General features: G+C 43.1%; 1 protein-coding gene across 1 annotated transcript in view; it reads left to right on the forward strand.

The window, feature by feature from the left end:
• Positions 1-9,954, forward strand: part of LOC135205245 (cell adhesion molecule Dscam1-like) — a 261,713-nt gene that overhangs the window by 59,609 nt on the left and 192,150 nt on the right. The window lies entirely within an intron of this gene.

Raw genomic sequence — 9,954 nt, forward strand, 5'->3', positions numbered from 1 at the left:
CCTTCAGGTATAATTAAGCCCACAACTTCCTGTGCCTTCAGGTAGCAATTAAGGCCGGAAGTTTAGTTTTTCCTTCTGCAGGTAGGAGTTAAATCTGGCATCTCCTGCTCCGTCAGTTAGTGATTAATCCCATATCTCTTGTGAGTTTGTAAATAGCCCTATGGCTTTCTTGATCCTTCAAGGATTGACTAGACCCAGGTAGTAAGCAAGCTCAGGTAGTATCTGTTTCTTAGCTTAGGTAGTAATTAAGTCCAGGTAGCTGCCCTTTTCGTGAGGCGCTAGTTAACCCCAGGACTATGCGTTAATTCTTGCTGTAACCAGTCCTATGGAGTGTTTCTTCTTACCTTAAGATACTAACTTACCAGTCCTAGGGCGTTTCTCCTCATTTAGGTAGTAACCAGTCCAATTGCGTTCCTCTTTCATCTAGACAGTAATTAGTCAAATTTCTCCCTCTCATTTAGGTACTTACCAATCCACGGGCTTTCCTGTTCTCTCTTAGATAAAGTAGTACTGCTCAAAGCCATTTTTTATGTTTATTTATATTTTCACATTGTATTTTGCTCAGTTTATCCTATTTCTTGTATTTGAATGAAGGTAATTGTAATCTCCACGAAAACGCTGTTTGTGTTGAAGTTTCCCTTTTAAATGTAAAAGTTTATTTTTCCATCCTCTTTGGGCGATTTTTTCTGTTTCTTGTACTTGATAGAACAAGATTTTCCAAAATTATAGGCCTAGCGGGGAGTAACTATATATTCGTATATATTTTTCTTTGCTAATTGCATTGTATTGTGGGTGATGGTTTATTGTCATTAAAGCTTGAACTGTGTAATTAGATCGTTACACGACAGTAATAATACCATTGGCAAGGCAGAAGTTTTAAAATGGGTCTTTGATATGAACTCAAATAAAATATGGTTGTTAAAATGGGCCTCTGGAATTGATATTTGTGCCCTCGATTACCAAGACCCCGTAGGCCTGTCCGCCCCGAAACTGCCTGGTGAGGACGTCTCAAGGTCAAAGGTCAAAGCTGCCGGTGCCAGTTTTTCCCTCAGGTGCGAGGCGCAGGCCCACCCGACCCCTAAATTTAGGTAAGACTCTATTTTCGTTTTAGAAGGCCTCTGAAAGGGATTTGTTCTCTGGGTCACAGTGTGACTTGTTGCCGCTCACAACGGACTCCCAATGCCTTTTGCATGGTTATAAGCATTGATCTCTTTTTAGTCACACATGTGCTTCTAACATCTGGTTTTCCTAGCTGGTCACCCATTCAGTAACCTACCAGACCCGTTATTGTTAGACGACAGGGGCTAGCTTATTACTAAAGCTGGTTCACTTAAGGTAGATTCTTGGGTGAGCCCTATCTCTACGAGACGTTTGTTTGGCGGGCTCTGATTGGCTGGGAGCTGCCTGCCTCCCGGTACCAGCCAATCAGCGGCCGCCAAACAAACGTCTCGTAAGCATACGGCTCATTCAAGAATCTACCTTAAGTGAACCAGCTATAGTCATACCAATCAATGGCGATCCTTGTTTTTAACATTTCCCACATTTTTCACATTATTATCATCCCATTTTTTCACATTCTTCCACATTTAACTCAACTCCATTATTGATATTCATGTAAGACAACATTAAAACCCAGTATAAATTGAACGCCTTATGGCAACACGAAACCATTAACCGAACTCCTTACGGCAACATCCCATATACGCGTACAGCTCCCGTCGGAATGTCGGCCCCGAAATTCCCGACGCTGGACCGCGTGGCCACGGACAGAATCGAGGGCACCAGCTTCCCTTTGCTTTGCCCTGCTCAGGCTCACCCTCCGCCAACGACCAGGTAGTGTAGTTTGAAGTGTTTCATCGTGTGGAATTGTGGGTAGTCGTGTTTATATGTTAGTGTAGTGAAAATGTCTTGGGTCGTGTATACGCGTCAGGAACCAGTTTGGAAATCGGTAATTAGATGCTTTTGTCTTTAGGGCAAATTTGACTTTTGCGTTCATCTTTTAAGGTCAGATGGGACTTTTGCTTATACTTAGGCTCATACTTCTTCTCCTGGGTTGATTGAAACGGTGGGAGGACAGAGTCAACGCATAGGCCTATCCGGGGAAAAGCCATTTGTATCTTTAGAAGTTAATGGATTCAGACGCGTTTCCTTTCTTATGTAAAATGGGTCTCTCTCTCTCTCTCTCTCTCTCTCTCTCTCTCTCTCTCTCTCGGGATCGATCTCAATTTCCTCGCTGGTGATGCTAGATCCCTTAAGCGTCTCTGCACTAACATTCATCTCGCTGATGATGCCACGCCCTCATTTTGTCCTTGACCCTGCTCCGAGATAGGCCACGCCCCCTTTCTTACACTACACTTGAACATGCGTCTCAGACCACGCCCCTTTTTATGCTTATTCCTGTTTGTCAGGCCACGCCCCCTTTCCTATACTTGAACGTGCCTCTCAGACCACGTCCCTTTTTCTGCTTATTCCTACCTTTGTTAGGCCACGCCCCCTATTTACACTTGACCCCCGCCATTGTCCAGATCCTGTGGGCTTTTCGGCACCCAAATTCCGGTGGGAGGAGCGAGTGAATGCCCTCATCACTGTCATGAAACCTGAGGGCGCTGCCCTTGCCATATTCTGCGATGCCCAGGGGCACCCCGTCCCTGCCGTGCGGTAAGTAAGGTGACCATTAGTCGTTGCGACGCCATTGAAGTAAATCAAACGCTCGTGCATTAGAAAATGATTAAATTTAAATTATTAAATTTCGGCCAATGATGTTTGGTGATGCCAGCTGTTTCGAAGGATGACTGAAGGTGAATTTTAATTCTGATATTATGATTCGGTGATGGATTTCGTATCCATGGGATACACGTATCCTTTCTATTAGTCTTTCTTACTCCTCGGATACTTGTATCCACCTTTGGCAGAGGTAACCTACTCCCTTCAAATCGCGTAACCAAGTTTGAAGTATGTATCCCTTTCTAAGTGTATCACCCTTCAAAGATAATCCACTATAATTTTGTCTAACGCCAAAATAATCTATTCACTTCAAATTATGTATCCCCCTTTTTAAGGATACGTCCTTCAAATTGGATATCCTATTTTAAACTATCCACTTTCAAGTAAGTATCTCCCTCCAAAAGTATCTATCCACTTTAAAGAAAAGTATGTATCACCGTCCAAAAGTATGTATCACCCTCCAAAAAGTACGTATCTCCCCCTTAAATTATGTATCCCGCCCTCACCACCAGACCCCGTGGGACACTCGGCGCCCAAATTTCGGTGGGAGAAGCGCATCAGTGCCCTGGTGACGGTCCTCGAGCCGGAGGGCGCCGCCCTTGCCCTCTTCTGCGAAGCCCAGGGCTACCCTACGCCCACGACGGGGTGAGTCTATGGGGAGTGGGCTTGGTGTTTGGGCGTTGGGAGGGTATAGGAGGTTTGAGGAAGAGTGGGGTTTGTATACGAAGCGTTGGATGTATTATTATTATTATTATTATTATTATTATTATTATTATTATTATTATTATATTAAAACGGGCGCAACGGTGACGTCATCACTTTGAAGCATTAAGTGCCATGTGGCACTCTAAATTTGCGTGGCTCCCTGAGCTCTGCCTTCAATGAATGGTACTTAATGTCCTTGTTTTTGTTTGTGGGTTTTGGTTTGACTTGTGTTTAGACGTCAGGGGGGACCTCTCTCTCTCTCTCTCTCTCTCTCTCTCTCTCTCTCTCCTCCGTGACCGAGATCCTTCCTCGACAGACCCCGTAGGACTCGCGGCCCCCAAATTCCGCTGGGAGGAGAGGGTCAACACCGTCCTGTCGGTGATGAAGAGAGGGGGCGCTGGTCTGTCCCTCTTCTGCGAGGCTCAGGGGTATCCTTCTCCTGAGGCGAGGTAAGGGCTGAGTTGACTCCTGCTGGAGGCGAGATGAGGTGTCGAATTGTCTCCTGCAGATAGCTAGGGTAGTGGTTGAATTGTCTTCTGCAGGGGACGAGGTCAGTAGTCAATTTGCCTCTTACAGGAGAAGAGGTTATTGGTCAAATTGTTTCATGCAGGAGCGAGAGTAGTAGTGATTTTGTTTCCTACAAGAGGTGAGGGTAGTAGTTACATTTTCTCCTGCAGGTGAGGTTATTGGTCAATTCTAGAGGCGAAAGAAGTTGTTAAATTGTCTGTTAAAGGAGACGAGGTGAGTGGTCAGATTGTCTCCTACAACAGGAAGGGTTATTGGTCAAATTGTCTTCTACAGGAGGTGTGGGTAGTGATCATATTGTCTCCTACAGGAGGCAAGGTTTGTGGTCAAATGTCTCTCACAAGAAGCGAGTTTGAGCGTCATAATTTCTACCATAGGTTTCTCGTCAATCGTACCTGAAGAAAACGAGGTAAGGTCATTGGCCTCCTGCCGGAGGTGAGAGTGGGTTTGAATACCTCTTCAGTGCAGGCTATGTAGGAGACAGCTCTGTCACATCCTTCAGGAGGGTATTTTATTAAGATCTGGAGGACGTCCTCCACACAATAAGTGCACTTATGTTGTTTAAGGACCTCTCAGAATTGTCATTAAAGGATTTATTTTAGGTAAAAGACAGACGCACACCGCCCCATAGACTATTGTATCATACAATACAGTAATGCATTTCTTGGGAGAGGGGGTGAAAAAATACAGTACTTTACGAAAATCGCGGCAAGTCTGTTCTCTGACCGTCACAAAAGATACTCTTTCAATCGTTAAAGTAATACAATTTATTGGAGTTAGAGTAGAAAAATACAATACCTTACAAAATTCACAATATATCGCTTCTCTGACCACCACGAATGATGCAGAACGACTTAACGCAGTTGACCAACATCCCAAAAGTACAAAACCTACCTAAGAAAAAAAATCACTACACCACTCAATAAAGGAATAAAAATCATCGTCAACAACAGCAAAAAAATAAAGTGGAAAACACCCCCACCAAAATCCTTCACGGGCCCTTCCCAGGATCATCTGTCAATATGTGAAGGAAGTACAATACTTGAGGCCCTAACACGAAGCGAGAGAAGTAGAGAATAATTGAGGAGAATCGGTAGAAGGAAATGGGAGAGAGGGCGAATTAGATAAATGGGGGAACACTTGAGGTGACAGTGATTGAGATGGGAGGGACTAGATGGATGTATAGGGTTAGGGCAGGAGAGGGGTGGTCTCTTTAGGGAGGTGTAAAGGAAAGGGATGGGAAGTGGGTGGGTTCCTGCGAGGGAAGAGAGAGGTGTCCTTGTTCCCTCTGACCTTTATAGGATTTGGGTCCTGTGGAGGAAGAGGAGGAGGAGGAGGAGGAGGAGAAAGACAGAGAGAACTGGTAAAGAAATAGGAGACGAAACATGAACAATAACTAATACTATATATATAAATATATATATATATATATATATATATATATATATATATATATATATATATATTTATATATATATACAGTAATCCCCTAACAAATGGATGGGTCTAGTGAAAGAGGCGCTTGTCGTTGCCACTTTGTTTCCTAGCTGCATTTTGGATGAAGCTATTGCACAGAAAGCATCCACTGATCGCCTTTTAATTTTGCACGGAAGGCTAATCAGTAGCACATAGAAACAGCGTTAATAGTACAAGAAAAGAAACTGTAAATGTCGTTCGTCCCCTAATTTTTCCCTCTTACCCATCCATCAAGAGAAAAATAAAGAAGAGAGAGAATCAACTACTCTCCCAAGAAAAGAATCCAGCATTTTTGGGGCAAGGAGACTTTCAAGAAGCAGAGAAACCTCGAGGGTCGAGGGCCCTAGCAAATAAGCTCAGGAGATTGGCGTCTCTTCTTTTGTGTCGCCCTCTGTAAATACGCTCTCGGACGAAAAGAGGGCCTTCATGGAATTGGGTGATTAGCTTGGTTGATTGGTTGAGTGGAGTTGTAGGCGGAATTTGTCGCTGGAATACAATTTTCGGTTCGTAGAGGCCGTCACAGTAGGTTGAAGCTGTTAAGGATAGAATTAGTTTAATACTCATATGAGGATGGAAGGGTTAGGTGGGTTGGATAGATTTGAAGCTGTAAAATCTCATTTGTAGTGGATGGTTCCATCGATTGTCACTCCTTATGATGTGCGCACATTTTGGTCACTGCAGGAATGAAGACTTCATGTGTTTAGGTTGGTTTAACAGTCTCCTCAAGTGTCACTGCTTATGGTGTGCATGCAAATTGGGCGTTTGTAGAGTTGAAGGCATAAGGTGATAAGATATTTTTACTAGCTAAACAAAAATCAACAAAATGGAGCTGTAATAAGAACCCTTAACCTAATCTAACCTAACCTAACCTAAAAATCCTTACTGAGCCCTATATCCTAACTAGGCTCAAAAATTTCCATAAAACACTCCGTACAGTTGACCACAAAAGTTTTTGACATCATTGCCAGAACCCGTCGGGAGTTCAGTGCCGCGCCTCCCTTCAAATGACAAGATCCACACAGAGACAAGAAAGCCACAGGGCACCAGTTTCTCGCTCCTCTGCATTGCCCAGGCGCATCCGATACCCACGTTCAGGTAATGGGTTCTGTTGTAGCAACAAGTGGGTATGCTCTGTTCAGTTTTTTCTTCCTTTCCTGTTTTTTGAGCAGTCAGACTCAATCGATGGACATTGGGACACACAATACAGAAATAGGGGCATCTGTATATAAACAGCAAAGTTAATATACACCCGATAGAGAACCATTTTGGAGAGACGGTTGAATATCCTTATTGGAGGATTAAAGTTTCCCAGCATTCAACATTTTTTTTTTTTTTTCGCATGAATTAATAATGACCCTCTAAATGGGCTGGACCAGAGGGGGTCCTACAGACGCAGCCCCGTCAATTCCCATCGAGGACACCGTCAGTGCCAAGATGAAGCCTGTGGGCACCAGCTTTGCCCTGCCTTGCAATGCCCAGGCGTCCCCGCCTCCCATGTATAGGTAATGGTTCCTGTCTGTTGTGCCTTTTGGGGTTTAATTTGTTGCTTCTATAACTGTATTTTGGGGCACATTTTCCTGGAGTTTTCTAGGATGTTATTGTAGTGTTACAGGTAGGGTACCTGTAGAATAGTACGGTACAGTACTGTATATTATGTATGAGGTATGCATTCTGTGGAAGTTTCTAAGGAAATGTATGACTTTTATCATTCGACCTTATGCATAGTACAGTTTCTGGACTGGCCACTGTATTTGTGATGTATTAGATGTATATTTGCCAGGATAGGGCTGGTTGTAGCCAGTGTAATACAGATGCAGTATCTCCACTGTATATCTGTACTGTGCATTTTTGTTAAGTGTTTTTCTCTCCAATTGCAAAATTATTGTAGCCTATTTTTTAACAGTTACAAACCTCAACTTTTTTTTAGTTTTCAACCTTGTTTGTGACCTTTACCTCTATATTTTGACCCTCTCAGAGAAGCTGACCTTGTCCTGAATTATTGAACTTAGAATTTTCGTACTTGTCACAAGAATGTAAACATACTAAAAAATTTTGAATTTAGATAAAGACCCTATCGTGAGTTTTTGGCATCGCATCGAGATTCTGACCTTATTACGAGATTTTGACCTATCTCAGCGTATCGGCTCCGTGAAAATAAATACGCCATATTTAGATACGTAATTCTAAGTATCTCCATCTAATTCCTGACACCAAAAAGACCCCGTGGGTAGCGCAGCCCCCAAGCTTCCCCCTCGGGAAACGATCAACAAGGAGGTCACTCAACAAGGCTCGAGTTTCCCTCTCTTCTGCGACGCCCAGGCCTTTCCTGTCCCGTCCTACAGGTAAATTGATATGTATAGTTCTTACCTCACCACTCCTACCTTCCCAGGCACCTGTTGACAGTTCAGTTCAAATGCCAGATTTACTCTCCTAGCCTATAGGTAAATTACGAGACAGGCCTTCTTGTCACATCTGACAGGTAGATTGAGATGATTAGGTGTGCTTCTCTTTACCATGACTTTGTCAGGTAAATTTTAATGCTTTGACGTAACCCTCTCCTCTCCATTAGGTAACCCGCACTGCATAAGCATTCCCTTGAAGCCTATGGTTAAATATGGAGGGACAGGTCTTTAACTATCTGCAAATTGAAATTCCTTGGTCGTTCCTCTCCTTAAAGGTTTCAAACAAAAGCCTATCGAGTTATGGACAGCCTTTCAGCTCTTTTTAAAACTGAGGGACTTTGAATTGGAAATTTAAGCCTTCAAAGTGGATTTCAGCCTGAAGCCTTAATGACCATAAGACCGAAACCTTATTAAGAGTTATTGGAGCCTTGAAGTCTTCAAATCTTCAGTGGCTCCCAAAGTCTGAATTCTTCACAGGATCCAAAACTTCAATGTAGGGGTTTTAAGATCCTGTTGTCATGACCCTTAAAATAGGCCATTAAATTTTTATCAGCCTTTTCTCCTATCCTACCGTTTTGGCTCCACGAAAGCTAGTTCGATGCACAGTCCTTATTTCCGAGTAATTTTTCCAATTTCCATCGAGCATCAATCTTATGATGTGCGCACATTGTGGTCACTGCAGGGTTGAAGGCTTCATGTGTTTAGGTTGGTTTAACAGTCTCCTCAAGCATCACTGCTTATGGTGTGCATGCAAATTGGTCGTTTGTAGAGTTGAAGGCATCAGGTGATAAGATATTTTTACTAGCTAAACAAAAATCAACAAAATGGAGCTGTAATAAGAACCCTAAACCTAACCTAACCTAACCTAAAAATCCTAACAGAGTCCTATATCCTAACTAGGCTCAAAAATTGAAGGATTTCCATAAAACACTCCGTACAGTTGACCACAAAAGTTTTTGACATCATTGCCAGAACCCGTCGGGAGTTCAGTGCCGCGCCTCCCTTCAAATGACAAGATCCACACAGAGACAAGAAAGCCACAGGGCACCAGTTTCTCGCTCCTCTGCATTGCCCAGGCGCATCCAATACCCACGTTCAGGTAATGGGTTCTGTTGTAGCAACAAGTGGGTATGCTCTGTTCAGTTTTTTCTTCCTTTCCTGTTTTTTGAGCAGTCAGACTCAATCGATGGACATTGGGGAACATACAGAAATAGGAGGGGCATCTGTATATAAACAGCAAAGTCAATATACACCCGATAGATAACCATTTTGGAGACAAGGTTGAATATCCTTATTGGAGGATTAAAGTTTCCCAGCATTCAACATTTTTTTTTTGCATGAATTAATAATGACCCTCTAAATGGCTGTATCAGAGGGCGTGTCCAGCGCAGCCCCGTCAATTCCCATCGAGGACACCGTCAGTGCCAAGATGAAGCCTGTGGGCACCAGCTTTGCCCTGCCTTGCAATGCCCAGGCGTCCCCGCCTCCAATGTATAGGTAATGGTTCCTGTCTGTTGTGCCTTTTGGGGTTTAATTCGTTGCTTCTATAACTGTATTTTGGGGCTCATTTTCCTGGAGTTTTCTAGGATGTTATTGTAGTGGTACAGGTAGGGTACCTGTAGAATAGTACGGTACAATACCGTATATTATGTATGAGTATGCATTCTGTGGAAGTTTCTAAGGAAATGTATGACTTTTATCAGTCGACCTTATGCATAGTACAGTTTCTGTATTTGCAAGGGGAGGGCTGGTTTTAGCCAGTGTAATACAGATACAGTATCTCCACTGTATATCTGTAATGTGTATTTTTGTTCAGTGTTTTTCTCTCCAATTGCAAAAGTATATTACCCTAGTTTTAACAGTGACAAACCTCAACTTTTTTTTAGTGTTTTCACCCTTATGGTTTCGGTCTTTTGAATTTAGATATGGACCCTATCGTGAGTTTTTGGCATCGCATCGAGATTCTGGCCTTATAACGAGATTTTGACCTATCCCAGCGTATCGGCTCCGTGAAAATAAATACGCCATATTTAGATACGTAATTCTAAGTATCTCCATCTCATTCCTGACACCAAAAAGACCCCGTGGGTAGCGCAGCCCCTAAGCTTCCTCCTCGAGATAC

The sequence above is a fragment of the Macrobrachium nipponense genome, chromosome 49, assembly GCF_015104395.2.
Source record: "Macrobrachium nipponense isolate FS-2020 chromosome 49, ASM1510439v2, whole genome shotgun sequence".
Lineage (NCBI taxonomy): Eukaryota > Metazoa > Arthropoda > Malacostraca > Decapoda > Palaemonidae > Macrobrachium > Macrobrachium nipponense.